Source organism: Trichosurus vulpecula, chromosome 2 (genome assembly GCF_011100635.1).
Source record: "Trichosurus vulpecula isolate mTriVul1 chromosome 2, mTriVul1.pri, whole genome shotgun sequence".
NCBI classification, from domain to species: Eukaryota; Metazoa; Chordata; class Mammalia; order Diprotodontia; family Phalangeridae; genus Trichosurus; species Trichosurus vulpecula.
In genome coordinates this window covers 321,747,947-321,759,782 of record NC_050574.1, presented here as the reverse complement: position 1 = coordinate 321,759,782, position 11,836 = coordinate 321,747,947, and positions in this window count along the sequence as shown.

Here is an 11,836-nt window from a genome sequence, read left to right as displayed (position 1 = left end):
TGTACATAGAATCAGATGAGAAAGAAAAGAGACAAAACATCCCTCTACCTGAGCAAATATATTGTATTCACAATGCACAATCCCTCATGGCTCAAGATAGGAATTTGTGGAGGGGTTTTCCCTTCCTTTCAGGAGCAACCAGTGTGGCTGCAACCAAGAGTCATGGGAATTCACAGTCAACAATATCCAGATCAAAATGTGATATTTTTTCTGTTGCAACTACTGCTCCATGTTCCATGTTTTTTGGTATGTTACCGTTTATTGTCCCCTGCCTTCTCCATGAATCCACATGGGCAAAGGTCTAGCTTTTAAACAATTGTGGGACCTCGTTAAGAGCTGAGACACTTTACAATTCCTGCCACATACTAAGTACTTAAAAAATACATGTTCACAGATTTGCAGAAGTTCTATACGAGATAGATCACAATGAAATACAGAAATTTCAAGGCATGAAAAATATGAGAGGAAAGTTATGTAGGTTTTTGTTTGTTTTTAATTATTTTCTGTGGTTTCCTCCACCCCACCCCCCAAAGATATGGAAACATTAGAAAATTTTGGACAAAACAATCCCATTTCGAATGATGAACTAAGGTTCCTAGGATCACAGATTGTGACCTTGAAGATTTAGGCCTTAGAGGTGATCTAGTTTTCCCCTCAGGACAGGTAAGAGGTGGAGGGAATAGACAGCTAAGCCTGGAGTCAAGAACTCATCATCCTGAGTTCAGATCTGGCCTCAGACACTTCCTAGCTGTGTGACCCTTGATAAGTCACTTAACCCTGTTTCCTCATCTGTAACATGAGCTAAAGAAGAAAATGGCAAACCATTCTAGTGTCTTCGCCAAGAAAACCTCCAAATGGGGTCACAAAGAGTTAAACATGACTAAAATGACTAAACAACAACCACCACAAAATTCTACAATCACATATCATAAAAAAGGAAATTACCCACCCAAAGAGGTTCAATGATTTGCTCAAGGAGACACATTTAATTAATAGCAGAGCCAGTATCTGAATTTACACTCTCTGACTTCATATCCAACATTCCCCAACTATATCATGCTATAATTGTTTATCTTCTTTGCTTCCCCAAAACAATTTCTAACTATACAATGAGAGAAAAAGAAGTGAGTTAGACCCAGTTCACATCTCTGTGAAATGCTTTTAAATTATCCTACAACCAAAATGACTAGAGAGGAAGAGTGTAAACTTTGGCAGATCTCACCAAACCGGAAGACATTGAGGCCTGGTGACAAATCGTGTCAGTCACCTATAGAACAGCCTAGCTAAGATTGTAGATGTATGCTCATCATCAAAATGTTGGTCCACAGCAGAATAATATTTTTGGCTACAAAAATACTAATAATAATACTAATAATAGCTAATAGTTAATAGTTTGTAGTATTTACTCTATATCAGGTATTATGCTAAGCATTTTTACAATTATTACCTCATTTGAACCTCACAATAACCCAGGAAGATAGGTGCTAATATTATCCTCATATTACAGATGAAGAAACTGAGGCAAACAGGAGTTAAGTGACTTGCCCAGGGTCACACAGCTAGTAAGCATCTGAGACCAGATTTGAACATAGGTCTTCCTGACTCCAGACCTAGCACTCTATCTAATGTACCACCTAACTCCCCTAGAACTCAGGAAGGGCATCTACTAAGCTGGGTTCGCAATGAGATTGGAATCAGAAGAGGTTATATCCGTACTAATAATAACAATAACTGAAATGTATACATGCTTTAAAGTTCACAATACACTTTTCTTAAACTATCTCTTTCAAGTTATATAACATCCCTAAGATAGGTACTAAAGGTATTATTATAATCAGTTTATAGATGAAGACTCTATGGTCAACAGAGATTAAGTGAACTGTTCATGTTCACACAGTCAAAAAGGGCAGGATTTGATGTCAAGTCTTCCTGGTTTCAAGACCAACATTCCTTCTATAAAGCAATGCTGCTGGAGACATGCTATAATAAAAACAACAAAAATTATTATTGTTGACATTTATATTGTGCTTTAAAAATAGTAATTAGTCCAAACAATTGAGGCTTAACCCTCTTTCTATGGCCAAAAGAAGAGGCTCAGAGTTGTCAATGGAAACCTAGAAAATCATGGTGTATTCAGCAGGGAGAAATAGCCAGAAACCAAGAAAAGTTCAGAAACTTGTTTTCCTCATCTCCTGCTCACATTCAGATGTGACACAGAACAAAATGACAAGAGGACATTCCATTATTCATGCCAGCTTACATTTGCATGAAAAGTGATAACAAAAAATGGCTGCCACTGGAATCCCAGCTGTGTCTGCTGTGAGCCGCCTGCCATTATCTAAACTGTTTAGAATCTTACTCAAATCTTTGCAGAAAGAGGAAAATTCATACTGGATTAGGCTTTTGTTCTTTTGTATTTCTCTCACAAGGGAGGCTGAATTTGTTTACTAATGCCACAACAAATAGAACTCTGTACAAGGGGATTGCCAAGACACCTGTCTCTGCATTGAAACTTGATTAAAAGCAAGCTTTGCCCACTTTATGCTCTCATGAGTCTTCTTAGTGTTCAGAGTTGTTTGGCCCTTTGTGACTCAATAATTTATCTTGCAGGAAGACTCTATTCTCATATCCTCTTTTTATAATCAACACATAACATGACAAGGGTACTAACTACCTTTTACATAGCCAGCAGGACCTGTTTTACAAGAAAGCTCAAGAGACAGTTGCTTGTGTGATGTGATTTGACAGGAACAGAAAGCATCCCCATGGCCCCAAAATATCTCCCCCATGCTTGACATTCAATCATTAGAGACGTATTCCTTTGAATTATTAAAGAATAGTCAATACTCCTAGGAAAGGTCTAAAAAATTTTTTCAAACATTGATACCTTGGTATGAATGAATGATTTCCAATATGAAAACTAGAAGAAGTTGCCATAATAATTAGACCAAAAGCATGCTCAATTTAATAGAAGAAGGACCAAGGGTTAAAGAATTAACAAGGAAGACAGGCATGCATGTGTAAGGGACTAAAAGTGGGAAGTCCTGGGTAGCCCAAGTCCCAAGAGTAAGAACATATTTGGGACAGTGAGGAAAGGTAGTGATTTGTATTGAATCTTGAAGGACACCAATATTTATAATTCTAAAATCATAGATTTAGAATTAGAAGGGATCCAGAGATTATCCAGAATAATCCCAAATGAGGACACTGAAGCTGAGAGATATTAAATCACTTGCCCAAGGTCACACAGGTGGATGAACTACATGGGAAAATGAAAGCAAGGACTTTGAAAGGAGAGGGAATCACTTGAACTAAGACACTGATATAGGACTAGGATTGAATATAAGAAAACCAACCTAATTGATGAAAAATCACATTTTTATAGGATGTGGGGAAACGTAAGGAAGAATGGAATGATGGATCAGATTTTAGAGGTCTTTGAATCTCCTCTACAATGTCAGGAACACACAATTAGGATATTTCCTTGTAGCCCAGAACTGTTGCATGGAAATAAATTCTCTCTCTCTCTCTGTCTCTCTGTCTCTCTCTCTGTCTCTCTCTCTCTGTCTGTCACACACACACACACACACACACACACACACACACACACACACACACAAGTAACTATAGCCATATTAGTGAAAATGCATCTTCACCTACCACTCTTAGGTGGGCATCCCTGCACAACCCTCATATAAATCCCAGCAAGGATATCCCATTCATTTTCAAAATATTCTATTTCTATTGTACAATCATTAGAACGTAGAAACTTCTTTGTTACATAGAATTTGATATAATAATCTCTTTAAGCCTCAGTTTATTCATCTGTAAAAGGAAAATGATAGCTTCACTATCTCACAGAATTACTATAGGAAAATATTTTACAAAATGCTACAAAGATAAACTTATTAAAATATTTTTGTACTGGGTTTTCTACCAATGTGAAAGAGAATAGAGGAAGCCCAGACCAAAAAGGAGCCTACCACTCTAAGCCAACAGACTTTCTAGCCAGCTGATATAGGCTGAGTCCAGCAGTAGTTTTTACTTTTTCTCAGATCTAAGCCCAAGAACTTGCACAGCTTGGGGGAGTAGTGTAGTATTAATGTGATCAAAGATTTTCTCCACCCATTCAATAGGCCTCAGGTGGGACTAGGTGGGAAAGTTTGATTACATCTTTGATTGTAAGTAGGCCTAAAGCCTCTACTTACTAGGTACTAAGCCAATTTTGTGGTGAAGCCCTCAGGGCCCTAAGGGGAGTTGCTAAGACCAGAGCCAATGATATGTGCACTGAGTTCTAGTCAATCATGAATTTAGCCAATCAGAGACCTGAGTTCTAGACAATCAGATGCTGTCTAGGACTGTATATAAAAAGAGCCCAAAACCAAGAGCAGCAGAATCTACAGAGAGCTACAGAAGTCAGAATTCAGCCCAAGGAGAAGGAGTAGGAACTCAGAGTTAAGGAGCTACAGAGAGAGAGCTGAGCGGAGAGTTAGGATTCATGAGTGATTTTTACAGGAAGGCCCTAGCAGAGGTGAAGATTACAGGATGACTTGGTTCTTTGCTATAACACTGTGTTATAATTTCCTTGTTGCTACATTGAGGTGGGAATATAATTACTACTATATTGAATTGGAGTTATTGGTTTTGGGATTTTGTCCTCTGGAGTCTAAATAAATGTTTTATTTCCTCTGCCTTCTACCTAGAGACTTCTTCATATTTTGCAATTCCAAACCATGGAGGCATGTTCATGATCATCCTCAAGGTCATGAATCTTGCCTTACTGATACAAGCAGACAGTAGCCAGACATTACTCTGGATTGAATACTTTGGGAACACTGAAAGCCTGCAGGTATCCAATCTATCCCTGAGATCCTGGAAAAACAGAGCACTCAATACTTCCAAGAAAGAAGCAACAGAACCAGCTCTGGTCTTCCCTCCCAAAGTGTGGTAGGACAAGCCCTAGTATCAAGTCAGGAAATGAGTTGGAAGAATAGGCAAACAAAAATGAAGCCCCATCCCTCATACTGAGTTATTTCAGTTACAGGGATGCTCAAGATAGAAACAAAGAACAGAATGACTTCAAAATATCTACAAGCAATACCCTCAGAGGAAAACATAGTGTGGGTAAAACTTATCTAAAACTCCTGAAGGAGATGAAACAAGAGTTTTTAAATGAGTTTAAAACATTTTTATAAATGAAATGAGAGCCTTTGAGGAAAAAAAAACTTGAAAGGAAATGAGAGACATAGAAGAAAGAATTGGAAAGGGAATTAACAGCTTGGCACAAAAGATACAAAACCTTTCATAAGCAACAAACTCCTTGAAAATTTGAATGGACTAAATAAAAGTCAATGATTCCATGAGACAACAAGAATTATTAAAAATTGAAAGCCTGAAAAATAGAAGAAAATATAAAATATTTCATAACAAAAATGACTGAGATTGAAAATAGACCAAGGAGAAAAAATTAAGAATCATTGGATTATCTGAAAACCATGACCAAAGCAAGTCTAGACTTCATATTTCAAGAAATCTTAAAAAAAGAAAACAGCCAAGATCTCTTAGAACTAAAAGAAAAAGTAGAAATAAAATGGATCAACCAATCACCTGCTGAAAGAAATCCCAAAGTGAAAACTCCTAAGAACATCATAGCCAAAATCCAGACTTTCTCAGTCAAAGAAATATAGGAGCCGTAGTCAGGATTTAAAGAAGCAGAAAACTTGGAATAAGATATTTCAGAAGGTAAAGAATATGGGCCAATACCCAAGAATAACTTAGCCAGGAAAATGGAATATGATGCTATAGGGGAATAAATGGGCCTATAGTAAAATAGAAGATTTTTTAGAGTTCTTTATATAAAGGCCAGAGCTGTGGAGAAAACTTGAAACTCAAATAAAAGTATAAAGTACAGGGAATGATGAGATCACAAGAATGGTGAATAGAGCCATTAGGCAATTAAATGTTGTACCTTTTCTAAAGGTAGGATGGGACAGTTATTCCCAATACTCAGGGTCTGGACTATTTCCATCACAGTCCATGGGAAGGTGGTACTTGAGGTGGTAATGGTGGAAATGGATTTTCATGGCACACACCACTTCTTATCTCTTCTTCACATTCCCTGTTGCTTCAGATTGCTTTGCCTGCCCATACTGTAGATAGGAGTTAATCAGCAATTGGTAGGGATGACTTTTTCCAGGATTGTTTTACTCTTTCTATTTGAATCCTCAAAGCCTTGCATAATGCCTTGCACTAGTAGGTGCTTAAATGGTAGTGACTGAATAAGACATGACCACATACACATCAGGGAAAACAATTCATCGAAACCACATAGGGGAAAAGGGAATGCATAAAGCTATGTGCATTAAGATACTTTGCCAGCATTTCTATCTACACTAGGGCTGTTTGAAGCCAATGTTTTTAAAAAGATAAGAGGAATCCAGTCATTTCTGCTGTACTGAGTTTTGTTACTTGCAACTCTATAGACACAGAGCTATCAAGTTTGATGAAAGAGAAGGAAGGAGTTAGTTTATATTTTTGCTATAGTAAGGCAGCACTGCTATTGTGATTTGTAATCCCTTAAGTGTTTTCCCTCTTTTGTGTATCAGTGGGTACCGTTGAAGCCCACTTGTTCTGAAAAGGCATTGCTGTCTTTGTTTCCTTAAGGATAGCTCAGATATTTGGTACTATGTTGCCATATTATCCCATGGCGCAGAAAAAATTTATACCACTGGCGAATTTATCTGTGATTATTCTGTACCTTAGAACCAGTGGATGCTATCTTATGAATACTGTTTGATACTACTCCCCACCTTTAAAGCATGCTCATTAGACACTAGAAATGTAACATAAAGATCTTAAAATCTAACATGAGAAATAAGATGTGTATATAAACAGCAGTAAGTTGAAATGAGTTGCAGAAGTGGAATACAGGCCAGACTTGGTTTCAAATGCCTATAGTCCTTGATACTGGGGAGTCTAAGGCTGTTAGTTTGCTCAGTATGCTTCAGTATGGTTAAAGCTGATCAGGTGGTCCACACTCAGTCTGGCACCAATATGGTGAATGTCTGGAAGAGGGGAGCCACTATGCTACCTAAACAGGAGCAAACTAGCTCAGGTCAAACACCAAGAAAGTCAAAGGTTCCATGATAATCAGAAGTGTGGTTGAGTTTAGAATACAAGTAGGTAAATTAATAGGGAAGATACCAAAATCAGAAAGGAAGATGACTACCAAGATATCTAAACAACTGCAAGCATCTCCATATAAGTATTGTAAGATAAAGGAAATTAAACCAATGATCAATGAATAAAAAATTCTCTAGAACCCCAAGAAAGCATGGAACCATAATAGGTTGTTCCTAAGTGGTTCAAAAGAGAAATACAAGACTTGAAAAAAGAAGTTAAAGAAAAACAAATGTCAGAATGTATGGCCTGCAAAGTAGAAATAATTGACAGAATAGAAACTTGAATTTATAAAAACAGAGTAAAAGAGAACTACTTATTGGGAATAAAATCATATAGCAGTGAAGGATAATCTAGAATAAAAGATGCAAAAGCAATAACATTAAAAACTATACATGATCCCTATATAAGCAAAGCACACTAATCCTGAAGACAAGATGCACAGAGACAAGTTAAGGGTCATAGACATCTGAAAAGAACATAAGTCAAAAAGCCTGAATACCATAATACAAGAAATAATGCAAAAATTGTACAAGAAAACTGCTGGTAATTGATAGATACAGATAAAAAAGAATCATTTCCAGGAGAATAAACAAAACATACTTCAAACTCCAAGACATATATTCACTAAATTGAACAATTCCAATGACAAACAACAAATTCTGCAAACAACCACTAAATAGATCCTCAAATACAAAGGGAAGAAAATTTGAATAACTTGAGATTAATCTGTACCCACCAGAAACCACAGAAGGGAATATGATGATATATTCCAAAAAGGAATGTAGCTCAAGATGTAACCCAAAATCATATATCCTAAAAACCTGAGCCTAATCAACACTGACAAAAGATTCACATTTAATATGAGTGGCATTTGAAATTTTGCTGCCAAAAAAGTATGAAAAAAATGAGTAGATTGTTCAACTTTCAAACAAGCAAACAATAGAAAGAAGAAACAACTAAAATTACTGAGGAAGGAACATGCAACAAAATAAATTAATTCATCTCTAAAGATTATAACAGAGGGGAAAACTTTAAAAAGAATGGCATATATGGAACTTAAAAAAGAAACAACAGAGGGATTTTTAAAAGATTTCTCTCTAAAAGCATACAAAGTTATCAAGTAGAAAGTGAAACATAAAGAAATAAAAGTAACAGTGGCAGAACAGTCCTGAAACATCATTGACTAAACCTCATCATCCCCAGATAAATCAATTTATTTTGTGAGACCAAACTGCAAAATAAGAAGATGCATAAAAGGGAAGAAGGAAAGTAGAAGGTAGAGGAGAATGTGTGATTTGCCCTAATCAAGTTAATAGTAAACAGCGGAGGAAAAATAACAAATAACTTCTGTGGCCACTCAGCAAGAAGAGGGGCTACCAAAAAATGGGTGAGACAGGAAAGAGAAGGATTGAAACAGGAAGAAAGAGGGAAATGTCACTCAATGGTGGAAGGGTTAGCTGAAGAATATTCCTACAGGAGGAGAGATATGTGTGTGTGTGTGTGTGTGTGTGTGTGTGTGTGTGTATGTATGTACGTATGTATGTATATAATATTGCTCTTATATAGGGTATACACATTTATGTAGATGTACAAAATATACTTGTAAAGATGAATACTATCCCAAAAGGGGAAGATGAGGCAAAAAATTCAATCCAGAAAAAAGCAATACTAGAGACACAAATGAAGGAAAATATCAATTCAATTCCCATAACTTTCTATGTAAATGGATTAGACAATTCAATAAAATGAAAGAGTAAAATATTAGTCAGAAGACAAACTTCCACAATATTTTGCTTACCAAAAAAATCTAAAAAGCAAAGAAATACACAGATAAAAATGAGAGACTGAAAGAAAATTTACTATGTATCAAGTGAATCAAACAAAGCAAGAACCACGATCATACAAATAGATAAAATAAAAACAAAAACTCACAAAATAGTAAGCCAATATCAATATTAAACTCGTATACCCCAAATACCACAATATTTAAATTCATAAAGGAAAAATTAACTAAATTACTGAAGACATGGAGAGCAACACAGTAATAGTAGAAGATCTTAATTTCCCTCTCTCAGATCTGGACAAATCCAAGAGAAAGATAAACAAAAGAAAAAATTGAATTGAACAAATTATTGAAGAGACCAGAGCTAACAGAAGAGGAGGAGGAGAAGGAGGAGGAGGAGGAAGAGGAGAAGGAGAGAGAGAGAGAGAGAGAGAGAGAGAGAGAGAGAGAGAGAGAGAGAGAGAGAGAGAGACAGAGAGAGAGAGAGAGAGAATATGATTAGAGAGGAATTTCAGAGTCTAGTGTCATGGTAATGGTATAGTTTGGAGATGAAGGTGAAGTTTAAGACATGACTTCTCCCATGGGTAACTGAGTTAGAGTCATGAGAGCTGAGGAGGCTGATTAACTAGGAGTCTTAGGTGCCCAAAGAAATACCATTGAAATTATTTAAGGTAGGAAGAAATACTATTAACCAGGTAGTGAATTCCTTGAGAAGGAAGGAAAAGGCCACTTCCAGACAAAATGGTTGGCTAAATGGGATGGAGACCACCCCCTTCCCACATACATATTCTAGTAATATCCTGAGTTCACACCAAATATTGATCAAGAAATTCAAAGGGAAAACATATTAAGTTGCCTCTTCTATCCTAGAACTGCAGAAGTCATCTAGAAATCTGAAAGTGACAGGAAAGTGAGCTACCAACAAAGCCAGTGCCAGTGCAGCCCTACCCTCCCAGTGTGACAGAAGACTAGCCAAAGACACGTGTGGCCTGTAGTATTCTGTGTCCAGAAGTTACAACAACAGAAGGTTCACATGAGATATCCCCAAAGTAGCCAGAAAGTCCTGGAAGGACCTTCGAAGTGGATGAGAGAGACAGAGGGATGGATGACACTAGTGCTATAAGTACCCAGTTAAGAAAAACCCAGGTCCAAGGGCTCTGAGGTCCCAAACACCCTGTTCTTAGAAGCCAGAAATGATTCAGAAGATCCAATACTGTTGCCCTCAAAAATTCGGGGTGGGGTGGGGTAAGGAGCTGTGCTAACCCAAGTAGGTAAAGATCAGAACAGGAACCTAGGTGGTTCAGGAAAATACTAATCAGGGATGACCACTCCACCCAAAAGACAGAAGGAATGAGATAATCCCAAAGAATCCTGGATAATAAAAGCTGATGCAGAGTGAAGTAAGCAGAACCAAAAGAACAATTTATACAAGTACAGCAATATTTTAAAGAAAAACAAAATTTAGACTTTAGAACTCTGATAAATGCAATGACCAACTATGTTTCCAGAACACCTGTGATGAATCATGTCACCCATCTGACACAGAGGTAACATATTAGGTGCACAAAGAAACATACATTTTTGGACATGGCCTCTATGTGGATTCATTTCACTTAATGATTTATTTGTTGTAAGGATTTTTTTCTTTCCTTCTTTAATTTGTTTCTTAATGTGAGGGAAATGAATTTAATAATAATGATGAAAAAAGTACATTGAACTATTTTTAAATGTATAGAAGAAAACAAAAGAAGTTCACATCTTCATCTAATCAGAGCAAGTAGTAGTGCAAAGATTTGAACCAAGGTCTTCTGACTCCAAATCACTTGGCACTAAGACATACTAACCAGTTGGTCTGTAAAAGAAACAAGAGAATTGGCACATTAGCTGCTGTGGAGTACCTGACACAGTTGCCACATAGTAAGAACTAAATAAATATTTGTTGATTAATAAGTTGGTTAATTGATAGAGAAGGAGTTTCACAAAAAGGTGTTTGGTTTTCAATATAGATTATTACCATACATGTCTGAAAGGAAAATGGCCTTGGGCAAATCAGTTATCATCATCCCTGGAGCTCAGTTTCATCATTTATAATATGAAGGAGATGACCTAAATGGTTTCTGGAGTCTCCTCCTTCTCTAAACCTGCTCCTATGGAAGGAGGTGATTAATGCTAGAATAGATGGTGAAATCTCCTTTCCATCTATTATTAAAAAGAAAAAAGTCACCTTTCTACATAAAACATGTAAGAATTACTTTAGATCAAATCCTGTCCAGAGGCCATAGAATGTGCTAGATGGCATTTTAAAGTCACTTCTGTCCCTAGAATGCTAGGAATGGAATTCAAGATAGCTGAAGTGAAGTCCTCCAGCTACAACATTTTGTTGCACTCCAGTATCACACTGCAGTCTCCATCACCAACAGCGGCTTTCCCATTACTTGGGTAGGGCCTCTAATCAAGGATCAGTGTTCTAGGGAACAAGGGCCAGAAGGAGCAGAAATCTCAAGAAAACCAATTTCCGGTCAATGTAAGAAAAAAAAAAAAGAAGCTTTCTAATAAAGAAATCATCTGTTGTATGGACTACTGAGTGCCCCAATTAGTGAAGATATTAAAGTAGATTCTGGATGACCACTTATCGGAGAGATGATAAAAGGAATTTTTACACTGGGAGAGTAGCTGGACTGGAGATATCGTCTAAATTTCCTTTCAAGAAGATCCGGTTATTGTGGTTTTTTTCCTTCTTATTTTATATTCACTTCTTAGGTCATAGCGCCATCGTGTGGCTAATTCATTTTACTTCATAACTTGCTCGTATAACAATGATTCTAATACTTGGTATTAAAACATAATGATAATAAATTTTGAATCCCTACC